Source organism: Pollachius pollachius, assembly GCF_949987615.1.
Source record: "Pollachius pollachius genome assembly, chromosome: 12".
Taxonomy (NCBI): Eukaryota; Metazoa; Chordata; class Actinopteri; order Gadiformes; family Gadidae; genus Pollachius; species Pollachius pollachius.
Window position 1 is genome coordinate 17,038,809 of NC_136945.1, and position 10,933 is coordinate 17,049,741.

The following is a 10,933-nucleotide window of genomic DNA, read 5'->3' on the forward strand; positions in this document are numbered from 1 at the left end:
GGTAGAGAGAGAGAGAGAGAGAGAGAGAGAGAGAGAGAGAGAGAGAGAGAGAGAGAGAGAGAGAGAGAGAGAGAGAGAGAGAGAGAGAGAGAGAGAGAGAGAGCAAGCCCATATCGTTTAGCCTTTCTGTTTGCCTTCAAGCTTATAATAAAATATAATATTATTATTATTATATACTTTTATAATAATAAATGATATTATCATTTATCTCTGTATATTCTGACCTGATCTCATCATAGTTCAAATGTGTTCCTTTGTTTTTAGTTCCTTGTCATGTGTCCAGTGTATATTCAGTGTCTCATGGTATACCATTAAAGTCTACACATTCAGCCTTTTCATCGCTTGTCTGCCTTCAGTGGTTTCAATGCTGTCTATCTTATGCTCCATCACATTATATTCGGCTTTAGTTACGTCAATGTGAACTCAAGGCTGCGGAGTTGGAGGCCAAACTCCAGTCTATCTGTCCCAACCCGCCTTTCCCCTCCATCCTCGTGTATTTTAAAGATTTATTTAGCATTTTTATTATAGAGTGAGATAGAGAGGAAGGTATGGGAGATAGAGGGAAAGACATGCAGCAAATGACCACGGGCAGGATTCGAATCCGGATCACTGCGGTCAGGACTGAGCCTATAGTACGCTCACCCGGTGAGCCACCCAACCCTTCCCCCTCCATCCTCATGTGAATAGTGTATTGAGTAACTGAGCTACAAGGACAACAATGTGTCCCTGTAACACTGACCTTCTGCGGGGCTTCCCTTGGGACGTGGACGTGTGGACGTGATTGGTTGTAACCCCCTGATTAGTGGTTGTAAAAATGGCGGAAGGGTCGCAAACTGAGTTCCCCTTGACCTTTTCGTGCAAGTGGCCGGATGTGTGATTAGGTTGGTTCAACGCTAATCTACAATCTACCGCCTCGTGGTGTTTCCCTGATGGCTGGGATGTTTGTCCATCTCACCGTAATAACGCAAGCGAGCTGCGGCCAGGGAGGTGGCCTCTGGTTTCTGATTCCGGCCGAGTCCTTGTGCAAAAATAGCTTTCAAATAGATTTTCTTGCCTCATAATTCTTTGTTTGAACAGACAAGGTTGGGCAGTTCGATTCAACATACACATCATAAGGATTTTCCAAACAATACGACCAAACCCAATCCAGTAAGTGAGCAAACAGAGGTAAGTATCGACCAAAGCCGGTCGGAAGGCCGTTTCAGAGGGCTGAGCAGGAGCCCACGGACCCCGACCACTTCACACCTTTCTTGGAGGAAGAGAAATGAGAGAAAACTAAAAACTAAACAAACCAACTAAAGAAACGAGTCACGGCATCGGTTGTCCCTCGGCGCTCCAGGGACACCGTCCACTGGCTGTCCACTGAGCCAGGGAGAGTCGCCCCTCCATGTAGCGTGGCAGACCGGGGGGACCATAGGTAGCACGTCAATCATCAGCTCGCATGAGCTGCTCTTTCCACTTCACCACATCCAACCCCCCCCCTCCATCACCACCACCCCCTCCATCACTACCTCCACCCCCAACTCCCCCCTGTTTCCCGGCGCTTCCTTCAAAGTGATGCCTGGCTTAGGGAACGGCAGGGATGGTGGGGAGGATGAGTCGGAAACAAGCTGAAGGGGGCTTCCTGAATGATGCCTGGATTTGGGGAAGCAGTGAAGCATGTGGTGTTATTGATTCCAGACAGAGGAGCGATATGCGCACACACGTGCACACTTTTCCAGTCATCCGTCATCCTTGCAGAAGGACCTGCCACATTTCTCTTGTCTGACGATGTCTGAGGATCTTCTAGAAGTACCTCTGGTCTGAAGTGAAACCATGAAGGTCCTCGTAAGTATTCCATGGCAAATAAAAAAGGGGATTTGAATGATACGGGTGCTAGCCCAGCTCCTACAAATGACAGGGACCTGAAGGCTTATTCTGGTCTGTTTTTTCCTCCATCAATAATAAGCAGACTCATAAGCAGACTTGGCTTGGCCATAGTATTTTTTCCCTTTTTAACAGTATCAACGTCGGAATTTGCGACGTTGGAAAAATTTGAGAAGTGTCAGTTTGCGGTAGACTTTACTGGGATTTGAGTTCTGGCTCCTGGCCCCTGCGGCCTGCTTCTCAAACTCCCATAGCCTGTTTGTAACCGGGAGAAATTCTATGTAACCACACACTCGCACACAGGAATAGGCCTGTTATACACTCACACTATTGACATGCCAAATACAATTACACCGCAGATTTATTAAATAGAGCAAGTGTTTGCTGAGCGCTCAGCAGGTGGTCTTCCTCATCTCCCTGTTGTTTGCATTCCCCCACCAATCCCACCTCTGCTAAGGTACTGATCAGCCGTGACATCCACGCCCTCCCACCATCCGTCCTCATGAAGAGCTCCCTCTCTGAGGCCTGTATTACGGCTTAACGATCCCAATGTCAGGGTGGGGGGATCTATGGTTGATCCCACTCAGGAGGGCACAGGAGCACACGTTTTAACTCTCGACCCGTGAACCCACTGCGCCCCTCGAGCCCACCCGCCCACGTCCACATCCCCCCTCTCCCAACCGCTCTCAACACCACTGCTGCGGAGAACCGACGAGGACGGCCACAGTATGTGTCAGGGCGAGAGGGGCTGATTGGACTGAGCAGATGCTGCTTGAAGGGTAGGTTTGTTTTGTTGTGTGGGTGAGGGCTGTATTCAGATATTTTCCTTGCGTTTTTTTTTTCGGCCAGCTTGTCAAAACGGCTCAATTCTTCGGGACGTGTATGGGTGGGGTGCTGCACAAAATACTACTGGGCTGGTAGGAAAGTTTATCTGGATGGTAATTCATCCTGATGCACTGACACACTGACATTGGGTTCCTGTCTAGAGTCCAGATCGATCCCAAGCCCTCTTAAGTATGAAAATATTTTAATATCGATCACTCCATCAACCATATTGCTATAGAAAAAACATCCTCTCGTTTGCAATTAAATGACAGGCTTTGTCAAAAAACGAAACCCTTGCGTGAGAGTGGAGACGACAGCGTGAGGTTTGAGACTAAGATTCAATCGCTGTCCCGTCCTAAAGCCCTGGGACTATGGTGATGATATTGGTCTCCAAAATATCATCTCCTCAACCTTTGCAATGAGCTCCCTGCTCACGTCCTTCAGACGGTTTGCCGCAGGGCAAACCAAATCCCGGTGTGCGGGAATTTTTATGAGGTTCACAGGGGATAAAAAAAAGATGAGGGATTAAGCACAGCTCTAGTGAGGTGATTAACTTTATTAATGTAATGACCGCATTGAATGAATCATGCGTAATTAACCGTACAAAGAAGATGATTATTGAATACCCACACACTATTATAAACTGAGGCTAAGCGATGGGTGGACCAATTTCACATATGATGTGAATAAACAGTGTGATTTGTATGCATGTGGAGTAGCATGAAATCTAGAGTGGGAGTTTATCAAAGAGCGTACCCAGTGGGACCAGGGTTGGTTGATTATTTTTTTTACTCTTGCACAAATTTCTCGTCATCAACACGGTCAGGTCAGGTCGTAGGTTGAATGGAGATCTCGCTCATACGTATCAAGTGATTTACCATCAAAGACACTGACACATTGTAACAGCTCACACCGTCATGGGGTGGGTTGTCCTTACAGCTATCTTCGTAACCAGTGTAGGTTTCAGTGAGAAAAAAAAGCCAACTTTTGGTATAAAATAACTTTTTTGTTTTTGTTATGCTAGTGGCACCAAATTAGTTTTAAAATGAAAAGATCCAAACAATTACCCGTAATGAGAAGATAAATGTATTTTCAGGGTTGAAAAAGGCTGGCATTTATAAAAGCCATAGTTTCATAACAAATCATAATGAATGAGTGCGACCACCAACACCATCTCAATCTAAAAATTTAATTAGCATGATATCACGCCAAACGTTTGATTATCTACATGGTGAAACATCGCCCTCTTGCTCGGCTCTAATGAGCACTGGGACAACAGACCACTGAGATCCCCCAACAGAGCACGGCATCTGCCCTAATGCGATAAGCGTCTTGTATGCCACGGTAATGAATGATCATCGTTAATTGATTTGATTTCACGTTGTTCTGTTTCATACAGTTGATACGGTTCTCAGTCTCAGAGGGTAAGACATTTCTTACGATTTTCCTCTCCTTGTAAATCTACTGTGAAGTGATGCGATCCTGCCAACAAGTCTTTTGACGGATGACTTTGGACCCGCTGCCCTCGCCGTTGGTCCACGTTGGCTCAATATGGAGGGCCTGGACTGTAACAGTTATGCCCGACTTTAAATCAAAGGTTGACACGACTATCTCTTGCTTTTGGAAAGTCATATAGTTTACATTTAATGTGGTTCATAGACAATGATCTATACGCTTCTCAGTTGCCCTTCAAGATGAACAAGCGGACCTTTCTATCTTTCCATATAATACCGCACCATGGCGCATATGAAAATATATCAAGACACCAGCCATCGCTTAGTTTTTTGTTTTTTATAATACCCCTATTTATCCGGACGCGTTTCTGAAGTTGGCTCTCGTATTCATCAAAAACATGTCTTCTGTCACTAGACACAATACACTAGATGTATTTAGATTAGAGTTTAGAAGCGTCTTACCCCAGTCAGAAAGGTTTTAACTCATAACCATTACATCTGACAAAAGTTCAGCTTTATCGTGGGGGGGAGAGGAGGGGGGCCTATTGGGAGGAGGTTGAGAATGGTGCTTTAGAACATTTTGGGACGTTAATAGCTGTGAAAATGGGAGCCGATAACATGAGTTGGAGCCCACTCTGCACTCTGCCAATCTGAATGGCAATAGGGGAAATGTGATCCAACAATGACGTGTGGTGGTGTAGTGATGGTGAACGGTGTAGTGATGGGAGTTGCTGAGGGAGTGCTGTCCGCAGCAGATTGGCCTCACCTGAGATAAATGGCTGAATCCAGACTCTCATCTGTGCTTATGTTTTCTGTTAATGGCTGTCTAGTGCCACTTGTTACCAGAATTAGAGACAATGGGAGCTCTCTTCTCCATCACCCAGGACCACAATAGACAGAGACAGACTTAATGATATGCTTTTATAGAGAAATGGAACAGAGGGTTTTCTATAATTAATCATGTTTTAATGACCCATTATTGACTGTAATTCAAAGGTTTAAAAGTCATACGGCTGGCCTGCCACTGTGTGCTTAGTTTTTATGAGGAATCCAGCAAAGCCGAATGGTTCCCACTGCATGAGTGTTTTCCTGTGTGTGACGTCACTGGACGGCACTGTGGTGTGCATCACGCCGCCTCACTCCTCCTCAGAGATGGCTGTTGTTGTGGATGCAGGGAGGACATTTAAACTTATATATGTTATATTATATAACACTGCAGAAAAAAGACAAGATGCAAATCCAAAAACTAAAATTCCCGCAGATTAACACTAAATTATGTGTGCTCCGTATAATAGCAACCATGTATATAGAATGTCCTCTATCGGTTTGACAAATCTAGAATGTTCTCTTTAATCAGGTAATGAATACTTTTGTCCAAACATTAACCAGGACCTGTTTTTAATATCTGCGATGCACGTTGAATGACAGGGGTTTTGGTCGGTCTATATTATGATCATTTTTGCCTGTTATTTTTGTCGTGTAAAGGTTAGCCTGGAATACGGTTCACAGAGATCCATAAAAGGCAATATAGAAGGGCTGCAACAGCACTGCCGAATTCCTTCAATTTTGGTATTTTCTCCATATCAGTTGGTCCAGTTTATCTCAGCTCAGAGATCTCTTCTTTGATACCCCTGAATTTATAGACTCATTATATATGAATTCACCAAATAATTTACTGTAGGGATTGTCCAAACATGTCCATTTGCATACAGTTAATGACTCTTGATGTTAATGTTTGGTTAGGTTTTGTGTAAACAACAATGGTCACGCTCTCTAAAGGGAAATTATTGTGCGAAGACTCCCGTTGTTTTAAATTCGATTTAGTGTGGAATAAGGGCTTCCTGGAGTCCAGGAAGTACACATAAGTCATCTGCTCACTGATCCATGGTTTCTGGTCTAAATCCCAGGGTGTTGTGTGATGATGACGGGGTTTGAGCCCCTAACTGCTCCTTAGCTGTAGTCTTCCAACATCGCAGAGCGTCTGGAAAAGCACTCATTGGGTTTACCTTGGTTTCTGGATAGTTTTTTCTTACGAGAGATGCACACATTATTTAGTGTGAGGTGATGTATGACGCTGTTTTGCGTCATCATTCCTGGTGTTGTGGTTGCGTGGGGTTGAGTCTACTGGCTGAGTGGAAACAGCAGCACACATGAGAGGAAAAACCCAACAAGAATGATGTTCGAACTCGTGCTTTAGCATTTCCCCCCCTACTGAAAGCACTCAAATTGGCATTTTTTTTAATAAGGCCGAATGTTAGCGATTGGATTGACATGGTTACATTGATCCTGCTGAATATATTTTCCATATGTGTCAAATCGGCCTTGGTTATGTTTTAGTGATTCACATGAGGGGCTACATTTGTTATGATCAAACCATTGCAGCTTTCCCTTGGATTTTAAAGTAGCAAACCCCCAGGGCTGACGAGGTCTATAGGATGAGAAGGCTCTCCCTTCCTGACATTTGAAACTGAGTGAACTTGAACTTTGAGTTCCTTGTGTTATAATCTCTGTGCTATTACAATTGTTCCATCTCAATCTCAGGTTATTGTGTCATTTGTTCTTCCAACATTGTGTTTCACAAGGCCCGCCCCTTGGAGGATGCACCTCGGTTGTCATGGGGATTGATTAATGACATGACATGATGAAAACGTAGTGGAGTTGGAAGTAAAAACCCAGGCCGTCTTTGTGCTGGAAACACTCACACTTGTAACCATTTCAATGGCCTGGAAATTAACTGTTACTTGGCCTTGGTTCACAAAGGAAGATACATTAACCTGCGATAGGCATCCTGTGTGTGTGTGTGTGTGTGTGTGTGTGTGTGTGTGTGTGTGTGTGTGTGAGTGTTAGTGGGTTAGGACTTTCAATGCACACAGTTTTCCATAGTGTCTTGAAGTAGATTATTTTTCTAGTTACTGAATGCACCCTATCAGCCCATTGCTGTAGAGGGTTATGCTCAAAATGCATATTACATAATAAATATGAATGTTATCATTTGCATTTTGAGACGTCAAATGGGATATTTTGCATGTTATACAAGATATTGTGTATTATTTCATGTGATGGTGAATTAATGTACAACCAACCAACGTTCAGAAAAATAACTGATCAATCCACCATTCACATTATCTCAAATATATCTATTTCTGTACATTGGCCTACCTATTCCTATTAAGATTTAAATGTCATTTCATTTAATTTCCTAGACACCAGACACATCTGAATTGATGACATTTAGTTTATGCAATGGGAAGAAGAAATGTTATATACTGTGCTTATATTTATGAAGAAATTAAATATACTGTACACACACACACACACACACACACACACACACACACACACATATATTTATGTGTATATATATATATACATATATATATACATAATATTTTGAGTCATCTTGCTTTAATTCATTCTTTCTTATATTGGACCATGGTTACATAATGTGAATATTATGGTTGAACGGTTCGAATGCAGAGAAAATCATATTTGTGTAGAGGGACTGAATATCATGCAATTACATTTCCTGGTTGATTAAAGGTCTTGGAGGTTGCTATGATCTCAATATGTTCAGACTTCCAAGTTTCCTCCCAAGGTGTAAGTGAACTCTCCAGGTAATGAAATGAGAGATAATTCAAAGGAAGTCATCCCGTTCATATTTAAATGACAAACTAAAATAACTGCATGGGGCTGACTCAATGCAAAATGTTTTATTGGTAGGCTCTGAGAACCACAGGCTCTCCATTTATTCCCTGATGTCAAGACGACCCTGACTTCAGTCTGGAATCAGCTTGGAATTCCTTTAATAGCATTTTGTTTTCCATTGCTCCATTCTGGTTCATTAACTGTAAAAATACCCCAGGTATATCTAGCCTTTGTTAGTTAGACTGAGTTGATTTTTTCGGCTTTTGGAGAGAAAGCGAAACATTCAAACATCAATACACACTTAACAGTAAAGCAAGTATCGACGCCGAGCATGTGGGTGGCCTATCAATAGTGGGCAGTTGTTGATATCATATTCTCCCAGCGTTACACATTTGCGAAGAAGGTTGTTGCAGAAGCAGCCCCCTAAAATCACCTTCCGTGCAGAGGAGAAAATAAATTATTCAAAATCCATTGGTGTCCAAACATAGCTTGGAGCTAATGAGAGCACTGACACATAAGTCTGGGTTATGGCTGCACCCCAAAGGCAGTCTTGGTTCCATACCAGGTCTTCCCAGTGTTCCAATAACATACCAAAAAGCTGAAGGCCCTATCGGCCACAGAAAAGCACAAACAATATCGGACGGATAGTGAAATAATTGCATCCCTTTTGTACAATATGCAATGGACCCAGAGCATATCAACATCTGGTCATTGTCTGGAACTATGAGATGTTGCAGCATACACTGCAATTTACTGTACCCCCCGCCTCCATCTCTCATTTCAACACAGGCATTATCTCTCTGGATATGCTTGTTAGGAAAGAGAATAGTTTGCTAAGGGGATTCCAGATTAGATGCACTATATGTAAACAGCCAAGAGGGGATCTCTAGTACTTAGCATTGGATGAGTTCATTTTGGACAGGCCCACCGTCACCCAAATCCACCGTGGCAATCGTTTAGAAACGGCTTTCATCCATCACCTAATGACTACCATCTTCGCTCCAAACAAATACTGGCGAAATCCGACATGCGCTTTTCACAGACTCCTGCACTCCTTACATAGCACGAGAAGGCTGCTTCGGGGCAGGTTTTTGTTGTTGTTCCAACTCTGATACAGGACAGCTTTGCGACAACGTGAGTCCTACTAAATTACACAGGGAGCCCTTAATGCCCTCTTCACGCTGCGGTTTAGTTCGATTTCGGTTCCGAAACTGAACCCACGTCGCCTCACGCTCGCACCAGGGGTGTCGGCCGGGGCCGCAGGAATGCTTGGCGGTGGAAACATGTAGCCACTCGCTGCTTTGTTATTCTCTGGTTGTGTGCTGCGGCCCAGTGTGGTGTTACCTTTGAGATGATTGAGTCCAGAGATGGGAGTGTGTCATTGTTTTTGCTGGCAAAGGCAGCAAATGTCGAACACGTTGCATGTTATGTGCTTGTTAACATTTGGCAATTGCTGTGTTTGTGTTTGGTTGGTGAATAATTAACGTGCTGTATGTTTTGCTGACATTTTTGGTTTTGGATTGACGCTGAGCATAAATGGAGCTGGGGGGCTGTGGCCGGTGTTAATCCCCCAGATGGGTTACATGTAATGGTACGTTTTCAGCGCCACGTGTCTAGGGGGAAATTATAAGGATCTTAAAATACAAATTACATTTTCCTCCTCGTACCTGGTATCTTAATGCTCTCGAGGTGTGATAAACATACTGCAGTCACTTCTGTAAGTCAATATTTTCATGAACCTGTTCTGTCCTCAACCTTTTCCTTCAAACACGTTGTAATTCAAGAAGTATTAACATGTTGGTCATCTTTAGAGTGGTCATGCTATCAGATGGATTTCCTACAGAACCCACTTATAACGTCTGGCGTGTCTGCAGCAGTGTGATTGATGTTGGGATCATCCCCGGGAGGTGCAGTATATGTAGCGGGTCGGACCTCACAACATCAGACAGTTGAAGACTGGGCCAGAGATGTTTTTTGGAGGGGAAATCACAGCGTGTGTTGTTTTGGCGCTTGACCAAATGGAATTTTGTATCATGTCGTGCCCACGTCTGAATTGTGCAACTGTTCCATCATCTTCTTACTGTAAAATACTTTGAGAAAGGCTGATTGTAAAAAAAAAGTGTATTCTATTTTTTTATAATCTATTTGTCATTAAATACAAACATATTGACAGATTCAATTAAGTATTTTTTTCGTTTTGTGTGTATTATAAATCTAAAATGTAATTAAATTAACCTCATCCATTACATTCTGTTTTTATTCTGTTGTATGCAGTCTTTGTCCTCATGTGAAAGACCTTGTGCCACCTTGTGCCACCCATAATGAAAACCCCCAATCAGACGTAACGCAAGACGGTTAATTAAATCGGGATGTTCTCTTAATTGAATGTGAAAGCAAAACTTGGTCTTCAATATTTACATGTTACGGATGGCCGCACTGCACTCACATCCACATCATTCTTTTTCCTCAAATAATTATACTTTCAGCCGAAAAGTTGACCCTCAAAAAATGTCTTGAAAAAGACTTCGGCCTATGATCCTACTTTCCCCAAAGCATATTCTCTCTTTCCATGACAAGTAAACACAGATGTGATCTTACTCTTCTTCAGGATTAACCCTTCCTTGTTTCAGTGTGTCAGGCCTTGGCTAGAGAACTAACTCCAGAACATAACTAACATTATTTACATAACCCCATGTGAGGCCTAAACGAAGGAGAAACTAGCATCATAACATAACTAACCCCATGTTGGACCTAGACTAAGGATAAACTAACATCACAACATAACTAACCCCATGTGAGACCTAAACTAAGGATAAACTAGCATCATAACATAACTAACCCCATGTTGGACCTAGACTAAGGATAAACTAACATCATAACAAAACTAACCCCATGTGAGGCCTAAACTAAGGATAAACTAACATCATAACATAACTAACCCCATGTGAGGCCTAAACTAAGAATAATCTAACATCATAACATAACTAACCCCATGTGAGGCCTAAACTAAGGATAAACTAACATCATAACATAACTAACCCCATGTTGGACCTAGACTAAGGATAAACTAACATCATAACATAACTAACCCCATGTGAGACCTAAACTAAGGATAAACTAACATCATAACATAACTAACCCCA